Raw genomic sequence first — 12,984 nt, 5'->3', positions numbered from 1 at the left:
GTTTCCTCCAAAGCCCCCCCCCTCCTTGCCCACACCTGGCTTCCATTAGCGGGGCCTGGCCTGCCCACACCAAACCACTCAGTGCACAGCAGCCTGGTTGGAGCCCTGGGGACTGGGGGTGGGGGGGGGAGGCAGCTTGCTGTTAATCGTCCTGCTTGTTCCCCCATGCCACACCAAGCGGGCGCAGGCAAGCAGGTGTTAACCAGTAAGTGCCCGATAAGTGCCCTGGACAGTGTGGGGGAGCTTAGCCAGGAGAGCTGGCAACTTCTGAAAACAAGCCCAGCAGGCTGTAAACCATGGGGCCCTGGGGAGGGGAGCGGGAAGGTGTACGGACCTTCCCCCTACACTGAAGATCCATGGCGCCCATCTGGCAAGTCACATTTTGGCATTATTTGTCCCTTTTTGTTTATATTTTGCCTTGAACATCTTCCCCACCTCCTCCATTCTCTCACAACACCCCTGCTAGGTAGGCTCGGCTGAGAGCTCACGACAGGCCCGAGGTCACCCAGGGGGTTTATGATAGAAAACAGGATTTGAACGTGGGCCTTGTAGGATTTTGTTGCACCTTTTCACCTTCTCTGTACTCTCACACACACCAGAGATAAGGACTGTTTGCGGGATTTGAGAGCAGCCCTTCTTTGTAGGAAAAAGGCTCACTGTCTCCTTTGGCCCCTCAAGAGAAGCCAACGGAGCTTCAAAAAAACCAGGCAAGAAATGGCACATCCCCTGATAGCAGCAGTAGCAGGAGTATTATTATTGTTGTTATTAATTATTAACTGATGATTATTAATTGTTAATTTTTAAAGTGGCTACGATACATTACAGACTTCGCATTTTTTTGTTTTAGGACATTTAAGGATGTAATTTTATTTTAATTTATTTGTTTAAATATCTCTACCGCCCTCCCAAGAGCCTCTTGTGGCGCAGGGTAGTAAGGCAGCAGACATGCAGTCTGAAAGCTCTGCCCATGAGGCTGGGAGTTTGATCCCAGCAGCCGGCTCAAGGTTGACTCAGCCTTCCATCCTTCCGAGGTCGGTAAAATGAGTACCCAGCTTGCTCGGTAATGACTGGGGAAGGCACTGGCAAACCACCCCGTATTGAGTCTGCCATGAAAACGCTGGAGGGCGTCATCCCAAGGGTCAGACATGACCCGGTGCTTGCACAGGGGATACCTTTACTGCCCTCCCTTGCAGCTCAGGGCAGTTCACTGAGAGCATAAGCTGTGTTATATGGTACAACATAGTGCAATAACTGTGTCAATTAGCAATTTGTATTCTTTGTTTCTTCTGGGGTTTGCGTGTATATCCCGGCTTTCTGCTAGGGACATCTGGTGGTTGTGTGGGTTTATTTAGATTTTTTGAGTCTAGATTAGTGGAAGGTTTTTGGGGGCGGGTGGGAGGGCAGTCCAGATGGTCTTCTATGACCTCTTAGGGCTGCCTCAGTTCAGATTACTTATTTGGGTGAGGGTCAGTGTGTTTGGGGGTTGTCTGGGTTTGATTGTGATTTTTTATCCTTTTATCTGTATCTGGAATGAAATGGTCTTTGACCGCAGTAACTATTTGATTTGATGACGGTGATTATTGGGTTTTTATAGCCTACTTTTCCCTCCTTGAAGGAGTCTCAAAATTGCTTACACTCGCCTCCCCTTCCTCACCCCACAACAGACACCCTGGGAGGGAGTTGGGGTTGAGAGAGCTCTGAGAGAACTGTGACTGGCCCAAGGTCACCCAGCTGGAGGAGCAGGGAATCCAACACTGTTCTCCAGATAAGAAGTCACTGCTCCAAGTAGGGCTGGTATCCCAGGAGAGGCTGGGCTGCCTGAGAGTAGCCTGCACACTGGAAAGGGGCAAGAGGAGAGAAACTGGAGCACATAGCAGAGGTCAGGCCTTTGGGAAGCTGGCGCTGCCTGCTGTGCTGTGCGCACTGGAACCAGGAGAGAGGGGGTGGCACCTGCCCACCCTTTGCCACTCCGAAATGGGCCCGGACTTGATTGCATTTTAAGCTTCCAGTGCTGGAGTTCACATGGCGAACATACATTAGTAGCACGAAAGAATAATCGTGTTCTAGTAAGTTTTATTTTTTTATTTGCAGGGGAGGAGTCAGAAAACAGCTCCAGGGAAGAAACGCACTCTTGATATGCGCAGAGGCGTTTTGATGTGCTCCTGAGCTTTCCACAGCCTTCGCGTGGCTCCCAGTTGCCACTGGACGGTTCTGGCAGGACTCCCGCGGTCAGCAACCCCCCGCCCCCCCCCGCAAGGCAGGGGCTTGCTTCTGGGGAGGGAGAGCGCCCCTCGAGCGGCGTTGGGGAAGGAGGCGGGCACCCGCCGAGCTGCGTCACCGGCCAGTTCTTGCCTGTCGCCACCAGGGGGCAGCACCAGACCCAGTCTGCTTCAGAAATCCGGGAGCCGAGCAGGGACAGAGGGGGAGGCCGAGAGGGATACGAAGGTGTGGGGCCAAGGCGCAGCAGTCCAGTGTCTGTGTTGTCCCTGGCCCTTAAACAAGCCTCGCATTGGGCCCTTCTGTACCCGTGGGATGTGCCTGGAGACTAGCGTTGCCAGTTCAGTAAATTAGGAAATTCCGGGAGATTTGAAGGGAAGGAGTGGGTCTGGGGAGGGCAGGGTTTGGGGAGGAGAGGAACTTCCGGGAGGCATAATGTCACGCAGCCCATCTTGCAACACAACAAATTTCTCCAGGGCTGCTGATCTTTGTCGCCTGGAGATCGGTTATAATTCCAGATCTCCAGGTACTGCCTGGAGGTTGGTAACCCAGCCGGCGCCTGTTTCCTTAGCTCTTCCGCTCCGCTCCACTAAAGTTGTTGGCACCGGATCCTGATAAGGCTTGGCTGCAGCGTGGCTCCAGATGCGGGGCGGATCAGCACTCAGTCCAACGTCCAGACTCGCCCTTGGGGGAGCCAAGTCATAAACGGGATTCAACTCCGGAGGGGGAGGAGACGGGGGGGGGCTCTGTCTGGCCAGGCTCCCTCCAGATGCAACAGAGAACCGCGGCTGATTTAGAGCCATAGAGTTGGAAGGGGCCTCAAGGGTCATCTAGTCCAACCCCCTGCAGACTGCAGGAAATTCACAACTACATGCCCATCCACAGTAACCCCAATTCCATGCCCAGATGACGCAACCTCCCCCCCCATCCCCACAAATCACCAGAAACCCTGGCCAGTCTGGCTTGGAAGAAATTCGCCTTCTGATCGTGGACGTGCAAGAAAGGGCCACAAGAGCCAAGCTCAGACACAGTCCCTCCTGCCTACATTCCCAGTCTCAGCATTTCCGCCCAATGGCTATCCAACCTCTGCTTAAAACCTTCCAAAGAAGGAGAACCCTCCACCTCCCGAGGGGGCTGCATCGCAGTCTCAGACAGTTCCCATCTCCCGCCTGGTCTTGGCGCATGCCGGTCGCGGGCTCTTCCCCAGCCAAGCGCAGGCAGAAATCACTCCCTCCGAAGGACTTTTCTCTTCTGCTTCAGACCGACATGGCTGCCCCCGGCCACCTACCTGCATGCACACGAGAGCCTCTACCCGGAATTCAACCTGGATGGTCTTCAAGGCGCCCCTGGCTGCACGTGAACACATGGCCCTCCCTTATGCTCAGGGGAGCAGCCAGGTACCTGCAGGCACACGAGGACTGATGCCCAGAATTAAACTTTGCGGGTCTTCAAGGCGGAGCCTGCAGCTTCAGAGTCAGACCAACCGGCCCCCCACCTTGGCTCCAGCGTGCTGATGCGCGTCCGCTTTGTTTCCGCGCTAGTATCCCAGCTGCGCGCCTGGGCTCCCCTTCCCATTGGCAGCGGCTGATTAAAGGGCGGGGACTCATCCGAGCCACGCCCCATCCCGAGAGAACCCGCCCCCGCCCCAAAGTTGCATCCCAGCAACGCAGAAGTCGAGGGAGGGAAAGGCCCTTAATGGGGTTCTTTTCCTCCTCGTCGTTTCTACGCATTAAGTCTCTATGGGGGGTTGTTCCCTTCTTGATTATTTATCGCGTGTGCCCTGTATGTTAGATAGGTTCAAGCGGGTTGGTCTGAAGCAGCAGAACAAATCTCCCATGTAATTCAGTCTCAACTGCATGCAAAGAAATCTGAATTGCTGTTTCCTCCCTATTTATCTCTGTTGCAGAGGAGCAGTCAGAAAACAGCACCTGGGCAGAAGTTGTTAATTTACTCTCATGTAGAGTGCTTGCCCTCGAAAGCTCACGCCTTGAATAAATCTTTGTTGGTCTTAAAGGTGCTACTGGACTCGGATTTTACTTTGCCTATAAGCATGAGCTGGTTTCTTCCATTCTGTGAGGTTGTGTGCACAGGGAAGCTCATCCCTTAAATAAATTTTGTTCTTAAAGGTGCCACTGGACTCAACATTTACCTAGGATTGTCTGGCAGCCAGGCAGGGGACATTCAGAGGTTGTTGGCCATTTCCTGGCTCTGCATCATGACCCCTGGGGGTCCTTGGAGGGACAACTGCCTGAATTCTTGGAGATCTCCCATCCAAATATTAGCCAGGGTCAGCCCTGCTTAGCTTCTGAGATATGATTAAAGGTAGAGCAAGCACCAGGTCATGTCTGACCCTTGGGGTGACGCCCTCTAGCGTTTTCATGGCAGACTCAATACGGGGTGGTTTGCCAGTGCCTTCCCCAGTCATGACCGTTTACCCCCCAGCAAGCAAGCTGGGTACTCATTTTACCAACCTCAGAAGGATGGAAGGCTGAGTCAACCTTGAGCCGGCTGCTGGGATTGAACTCCCAGCCTCATGGTCAGAGCTTCAGACAGCATGTCGGCTGCCTTAGCACTCTGCGCCACAAGAGGCTCTGAGATATGATTAGGACTTGCCTAATAAAGATACTTTGGAAAAAATCCAGGGCCTGTGGCACCCATGGGCAAGAGCCTACCTGTCCTGACATCGATTTCCACTCGCCTGTTTCATTAGGCCACTTGCCTAAGTGGCCGGAACGTCACTAGACAAAGGAAGCAAGAGCCCAGCATGAGAAGGTGTGAGTCCTCCTGCAAGCATTTGGTGCCGCCGGGGATCCAGGAATGATCAGGAATGCAATCTCTCGGGGGTGTGGCCAAGATGTCGTCCTGAGAGGATTGCACTGCAATCACTGAAGCCTGACAGGGGCCAATTGTGGAAGCAATTGGCAGAAAAGAGGAGGGGTACGCAAACCCCACCTCACCTTTCTACCCAGGAAGTCCTAGGGAACTCTTGGGGCCGTTTCCAATCCTTTAGGGCAGGGGTCATCAATCCCCAGTCCGTGGCCCGGTGGTGGGCTGCAAAGGCCGCGGTACCGGGCCGCCGGCAGCCACGCCTGCCTCCCCCCGCCGGCAGCAAGAAGGAAGGGAAGAGGCAGGCGCAGCCGGCGGCATGGCGGTGACACAAATGCGCATGCGCATTAGCGCCCCCTAGTGGCGAAAACGTGCATGCGCAGTTGCCGCACATGTGTGTTAGCGCCACCTGGTGGCAAAAACACGCATGTGCGGCAACTGCGCGTGCGCATTTTTGCAGCACCCGGGCCGTCGGCTCTTCATTCACTCCGGAGGCGGTCCCTGACCTGAGAAAGGTCGGGGACCACTACTTTAGGGAGTTTATCTCCCCGGATTACAGGCTGTCAGCGTTTCGGGTCAAGAGGACGACCGCCATATTTTATCTTGGACTAGTTGTAAATAACCTTCTAAGCCTGAAACAACCAGCTGATCCTGCATTCTTCCCAGATCATCTCTTACCAGACTGACAGGAGCCGGAGTCTGTGAGTTCTCTGCTTGCTTTCCCACCAGCCCTCTTCAAATGGGAGGCAAGCCAGATAAATACATTCGTTAAACAAACAAAGAAAGAGCTTAAAGAAAAGAGAGACTTTAAAGATTTGTTGGAGAGAGTTCAGTGGGGGACGCTGACTTGATACGGAGATCAACAAACTGATAATTCTGGATCGCCCGAACTCCCGCGAGACCTCACGAGACTTTCTGTTTATAATCTGTGACTGCTTAGAACTATGGTAAATTAACTAAGGTACAGCTTTTTAATTTGTTACGCAAAGGGAACTCAGAGATACTGAAAGCAGTCAACAAGGTGGAAAAGGAAATCCAAAAGACTAAGAAAGAGCTCTTAGACAGAACCGACGGTTTGAAAAAAACAGCTGATGAAAACACAACTCAGCCAACAATACATTCAATGTCTGGAAGTTAATCAACAGGATTGGGAGAGAGCTAGGAACGAAAAAATCAAAAGCACCTTGGAAGAATTTGGGAAAACAAATTTAAGGAAGGAAAGCACCGAAAGCCTGGAAGTCTATTTAGAGCAGGAAGCGATTTGGATCGACAAAATAAACAGAGTCTACTCAAAGGCGACTGCACTCTGGAAGCAATCAAGAGAGATCCCTGTGCGACCTGATATCCCCGTGCAACCTGACAAAAAGAAAGGAACAAACACTTCAAGACCTGCCAGCAGATACATAATGGAAAAGAACACAATTTCACCTCTTGCGACCACCTGAAGAATGTGATGAACAGTGGAGCATTTACTTGGTCTCTCCTAGGAAAGGCAGCAGTAACCTTTAGGTTAAGGCCGATATATGATGGAAACTGACTATATATTATTTGGGGAAATAATAGATTGTACCCTTATAAGTATTAATTACTTGGCTATTTTTTTTCCTTCTTTCTTTTTCTCTCTTCTTTAAAAAAATAACAGACTATACCTTTATGTGTATCAATAATTATTTGCTCAGCTGGTTTTTTCTCTTTCTTTTTGTAAGCACTTATATATAACAAAAATAAAAATATTATTAACAACAACAAAAAAAGGAATGCAATCTCTCCTCTTTGAACTGTGTTGGGCAGAACTGGGAGATTATGGACCAGGTGGCAAAAGGACAGGGGACTGATCAATTCCTGTCATGCTCAGCTGGTTCTGCCCGGGCTCTGTGGTTTCATTTTGGGAGAGGCGTAAAATGGGGAAATGGGAGAGAAACCGAAGTGCCAGGTGGCAAATTCAGAAGATGAGTTATCGCCGGGATGTTTCCAGCTCACAGGCCGTGGGTAGCAGGCCTTGCCTCCCTTACAGACAGCCCCTCAACCTTGAGCCATTTCTCACGACTGACCCCAACTGGGACACCAGTCTGAGATGCTAGCCTACAATGCAAACACTGCAACAGACCTGGATGCCAACTTTGCCTCCCATTCACTCAAGCAGTACTGTTATGGGAGCCAATAACAGAAGGTGTGCCATCTGGGGCTCATACCTCCAGTGCATCCCATGCCAGCTCTCTGTATTGGACAAACAGGCTGGTCCTTCCACCATGGAATAAAGGGAGACAGGTCTGATGACAAGAAACCCACAATATTCAGAAAAAGGAGAGGCCATTTTAATTGTCAGGATGTTCAACTGCTGATCTTAAATCCAGTGTTCCACACAAGGAAGGAAGGAAGCCCTTCCAAAGAACATAGAATAGAATCATAGAATCATAGAGTTGGAAGGGATCTCCTGGGTCATCTAGTCCAACCCCCTGCACTATGCAGGACACTCACAACCCTATCGCTCATCCACTGTAACCTGCCACCCCCTTGAGCCTTCACAGAATCAGCCTCTCTGTCAGATGGCTATCCAGCCTCTGTCTGAAAATTTCCAAAGATGGAGAACCCACCACTTCCCGAGGAAGTCCAACAAGAAAGTGCTGGATCAAGTCACATTAAGAGGCTGAATGCATTCTCTACTGGCCTAAACAGACAACTGGATTTCCTCACTCCACACTTGTCAGTTAATCACTGGTTCCTGACATAATTGGCTTGACCAAAGTCCCAGAACTCCCCAGGGGGACTTGTCCTGAAATTACCTTGCTCATCCCCCTTCCCCTTTGTTCCCAAACTCTGGGCCATTTGGCTCCCTATCCTGTGCTCAGTTGTTGCCTGGCTGCTTTTTCCTGCCTTAAGGTGTCAACTGTAAATTGTATCACTCTTTGATGATAAGAACCATAGTGCATGAAAGTGAATTTTGTAAGGGGGAGGTATTTTGCTTCTGCAATTGCTCTGAAATTTTGCATGCTTTTGTCTTCTGCAACATAGGAGTCCTATGAAGCCGTTTGTACTCCCCTGAATAAACTACTACATTTCTAGCCGGAACTTTGCCATCTTTTGGGAGAGTTGCCATGGAATGTGACACCAGGTACTAGTGGTTTGGTAAGGTAAAGGTAAAGGTATCCCCTGTGCAAGCACCGAGTCATGTCTGACCCTTGGGGTGACGCCCTCTAGCGTTTTCATGGCAGACTCAATACGGGGTGGTTTGCCAGTGCCTTCCCCAGTCATTACCGTTTACCCCCCAGCAAGCTGGGTACTCATTTTACCGACCTCGGAAGGATGGAAGGCTGAGTCAACCTTGAGCCGGCTGCTGGGATTGAACTCCCAGCCTTATGGGCAAAGCTTTCAGACGGCTGCTTTACCACTCTGCGCCACAAGAGGCTCTTAGTGGTTTGGTAAGTCCCACTTTATTGGAGATGTCTGTTGAATCTTGCCATCCTGATGCAGCCATCTGACATCATCACACCAGTGACATTGGGTAATTGTTTGCAGCTGCTTCTTTCCCCTGGAGGTGCCAACTGTAAACTGTACCACTCTTTGATGATAAGTACCATTCTTAATGAAAGTGAATGGTGTAGGGGGGGGATGTATTTGACTTCTGCAGTTGCTCTGCATTTTTGCATGCTTTTGTCTTTGGTAACATAGGAGTCCTGTGAAGCTGTTTGTACTCCCCTGAGCCGGAACTTTGCCATCTTTGGGGAGACTTGCCATGGAACATTACCCCAGTTACTAATGGTTCGGTAAGACCCACTTTTTGGAGACATTCTTTGAGTCTTGCCAGTTTGCTGAAACCATCACGGCAGTGACACTGGGTAATCCTTTCCAGATGCTTATTTTGCCTCATGTTTTAGACATACCCCTCCTTCCTTAGCCTCCTTTTGGCCAGTTTTGCCCCATCTTCTACACCCACGCTGGATGGGATTGCTCTGCATCTTCCACTAGATGACTTGGAATTAGATGAGATGGGTTTGGAGAATGGCTGAACAGCCGAAAAGAGGGATAGAATTGGCAGGGATGTCTACATTTGTTATTTTAATTAGGGATTAGCTGTAGTATTTGTAATTAATGGAAAATCTTCCTTAGGCATTCTGTGTGATTTGAATAAAAATGAAATGATCATCTAGATTGTGAGGGGAGGGGTGGCCAAACTGTGGCTCTCCAGATGTCCATGGACTACAATTCCTATGAGCCTCTGCCAGCAGGGGCTTATGGTAATTGCAGTCCATGGACATCTGGAGAGCCTGTTTGGCCACCCCTGCTGTAGAGGTTTAAGTAAGGGAAAAATATAAAAGTATAGAAAAAAAGATGCCTTCAAATGTATTGGGTCACAAGCTTGGATTATGACCATCACAGATAAAATTGAGAATCTTTTTAAAAACTTCTGTCTCCTTTCCCCCACCCCTACTTTTTTCTCTTGATTGTATTTTAAAGTTTCCAGTAAAAATATTACCGGGGGGGGATTGCACTGCATCTTCCTGTGTCCTCCTCCTCCCATAACTCAGCTGGCTCCCCATTGAATTCCAGATCAGGATTAAGGTTTCGGTTCTTACCTTCAAGGCCATACGTGGTCTGGGCCCAGTGTACCTGAGAGACCATCTCTCTGCCTATACCCCCAGAAGAGCAATACACTCCCTGACCACCAACCAGCTGGTGATCCCTGGCCCCAAAGAAGCATGTTGGTCCTCAACCAGGAACAGAGCTTTTTCTGTCCTGGCCCCACCTGGTAGACTGAGCGCCCTGAAGAGATCAGGGCCCTGCCCAAAAGGGAGATCCTCCACCAGGCATTTCCTTGAGTCCGACTGACCCAACCCAACATCTGCTGATCCCCCCTTCAGGCACCCCCTCCATGACCTGAACCAGCCTGACCTCCCTGGGGGCTTTGTCTAAGTTATTGATCTATTTGAAGCCACTGTTGTATTGTTGATGTTATTTATGACTGTGTTATTTGTTAAACTGTCCTGAGTGTTACCCCTGCAATATTTTATGTGAACTGCCCTGAGCCGTACAGGAGGGTGGTATAAAAATCTAATAATAAAGAAAATAAAGAAAAATAAAAATAAGCCTGGAATCTTTGACCTCTCATGTGGTTCTTTATGAGCACCCCTGATATTCCTTCCAGTCCCTTGCCCAGGAACACAAGCCTGAATGGCCTGTTGAATGGTGGCCAAACTGTGGTTCTCCATATGCCCATGGACTACAACTCCCACAAGCCCCTGCTGGCATGCTACCAGGGGCTCATGGGAAATGTAGTCCATGGACATCCAAAGAGCCACAGTTTGGCCACCCTAGGCTCCAGAAACCCCAGATTTGAATCCATGCTCTGCCATAGAAGCTTGTTGGGAGACCTTGGGCCAGTCACAGTCTCGCACCCTAAGGTGCCTGCCTCACAGGGTTGTTGGGAGGATAAAATGGAGGAGAGGTGCAAACCACTTCGAGCCCCCTATTAGGGAGCAAAGCAGGGCATAAATATCTAAGAAGGCCAACAGTATTTCCAATAGGTCTCTCTCTGCTCCAGCTCCACCTCTGCCAGCAACATTGCATTAGAAGTATGATTGCAAAATGAATGTGTCTTCTATCTGATGAAGTGACATCTGACTCCTATAAACTCATGCAAGGAGACATTTCTTTTTAAAAAGTTTTTAAATTGTTCTTGGGCTCCTCTTTTATTCCGCAGCAATAGCTACCCCTCTAGAATTGCTGACAGCCGTGCCTTGGCATTATGCCCCAACCAGCTCTGCCTGTTCCTCATTGTGGGTGTTCCGTGGAAGCTTCTTGGAGCATCTTCCTCCTCCCCTGCCATCTCGAATGGCTGAACAGGGAGAACAGCCTGTTCCCGGTCTCCAGCCTTCCAGTCATGGCTGAAGCTCCTGGCAGCTGCTTTCCACTCATTACCCTTCCTGGAAGACCCACGTGTGAGATCCAGCCAGAGCCCCTGCTGTTTCTCCCTTACAGAGTCAGACATCCATCCAGTCATTGGAGGGTTGTGCCAGCCTTTTCTGCTGCAGCATCACGCTTGAAGCTTCTGCCACTTGAGTTAATTCCCTGCAGATCACTGTGCTAATCAGATGCAGGAAAGCACAAATTAGAGTCTTAAGGCCCTGGAAAGGCTTAACAAGTTGATTGTGGCAGATGTTTTGGCAGGTTAGGAGCTCTCCACAGTGGGTTGGGTCTCAAATTAAGTGACTGCCTACTGATCCTCCAGATTGATCAACATCTGCTAAATCATGGGTGTTTTGCTCTTTTAACATTCTCTCTGGCCTCCAAAACTTCCCGGAAGATCCTCCTTCCAGAAATGCTCTCCTCTTATCCCATGGAGCTCTGTGTCCTGGGGTCACCATGAACCCCCTTTGCTGCACAGTCCGACTTTTCACTTCCAAGCTTCTAATGTATTTGTTTAAAGCCAACACAGAACAAGTCAAGCCTCTAATAAACCACCGAAGAGCAAATATCAGAAGAACAATAAAGCCCAGCTGTAGCATAAACCAAACAAATAAAGTACTCCATATCTGTTTTGAATACCTGAAGTTCACCATGGAAATGTTTGGGGAAAGATAATGAATGGGGAGAGATCGTTATATAAAAAGAAGACATACCCTGCAGGTTGTGACATTTCTTTCCTAAGTAGAATCCATGCTCAGCAACAAACCTGGCTACAGAGATCAAGATGGTTGTGCCCTTCTCAACAATGACACCTGAGGAAGATCCAGGAAACAAGAAAGAAGCTCCGGTAACAATATTGTGGGAAGGAAGAGAGAGCCCCCTGCCGAGAGGAAAAGGGACATTTGTGGGAAGGAAAGGCATCCGGGGAAATGAGGGGTGGGGAAAATGCTTACCTGGGCAGAAAAAGCAGGTAAATTGAGGACTAGGGGAAGGGGATGCATTGTTGTTTTCCTGGGTCTGCCTAAGCCAGGGCAAGGAAATTGCCAAAGTCTAACAGTTGCCAGTGGCTTGGAGGAAGAACAATGTCCCTGTCTCATTAAGAAAGGTTCCTGCCCTGCAAAGCTACCTGGAGCCTGTTTCCTGGCAAGAAGGCTCTGTTAAAGGGACAGGATATTATTCTTCAGGCCCCTTGGCAATCCAATCAAAGTCACAGTCTGACAGACGGACATCAGCCAGTTACATGAAAGGACTGTGAGCAGCCTGCTCAGCTTCTCTCCATGGTGCTGAAGGCCGTAGACCTGCTTACTCTGTTAGTGATCACCTCAGTGGTTGGCTAGGCCTGCTTCCCCCATTCTTCAGGCCCCGCCTCTGTCCCCCACTTAGGACTGTATAATGAGGTTTTGTCGTTCACCTTAAAAATGTAATTCATTTTAAAAAGCTGCACAGTTGATCCCAAAATGGGCAGGGTTGCAGTTTCAGAGTCACTGGCCAATCTGTGCTGTGCATAGTCTTTACCCAGTTTTACTTTGGCATCTGATAAAGGGAAAGAAATCTTCCAGATACCCAACAAGACTTCTCTGGGACAAGGAAGGAGCAGCTGGGCCTGCCAGTGGTCTCTGCCTTTAAGGTAGCCCTCTTGGCCTCTCTTGGCTCAAAGGTTTCCACCCACCGGTCCACAGGAGCTGGAAGCCCAAAGACACTTACTTGGGAGTAAGCCAAATGGATTTAAATAGGACCTTCCTTCTGAGTAAGCCTACTTATTTTGCTTGCTGAGTATGCAGTATTCCCCTGGCAGGGGTAGTCAACCTGTGGTCCTCCAGATGTTCATGGACTACAATTCCCATGAGCCCCTGCCAGCATTTGCTGGCAGGGGCTTATGGGAATTGTAGTCCATGAACATCTGGAGGACCACAGGTTGACTACCCCTGCCCTAAGGAATGCTGCAATCTTCTAATGGCAACATGTTGGTGGTCCCTGGCCTGAAAGTAACACGTGAGGTCCTATGAGGTCCCATAAAGCTATATTATTCTATGATTC

The 12,984-nt window shown here is 49.7% G+C and overlaps 1 protein-coding gene across 3 annotated transcripts in view; it reads right to left on the bottom strand.

Annotated features, from left to right (window-relative positions):
• OVCA2 (OVCA2 serine hydrolase domain containing) overlaps positions 1-12,984 on the bottom strand; it is a 40,457-nt gene that overhangs the window by 1,064 nt on the left and 26,409 nt on the right. Inside the window, exons 3-4 of one of the 3 annotated variants that reach the window (XR_013226909.1) lie at positions 11,661-11,759; positions 3,506-6,381 (exon numbers count right to left, since the gene is read on the bottom strand). The exons of 1 other annotated variant lie outside the window; for it this stretch is intronic. The gene's annotated coding sequence lies outside the window, so the exon portion shown is untranslated. The remainder of the gene's footprint in view (positions 1-3,505; positions 6,382-11,660; positions 11,760-12,984) is intronic. One more of the 3 variants, XR_013226910.1, reaches the window with a different exon arrangement.

The sequence above is a fragment of the Paroedura picta genome, chromosome 15 (assembly GCF_049243985.1).
Source record: "Paroedura picta isolate Pp20150507F chromosome 15, Ppicta_v3.0, whole genome shotgun sequence".
NCBI lineage: Eukaryota > Metazoa > Chordata > Lepidosauria > Squamata > Gekkonidae > Paroedura > Paroedura picta.
This window is presented reverse-complemented; position numbering and strand designations above follow the sequence as displayed.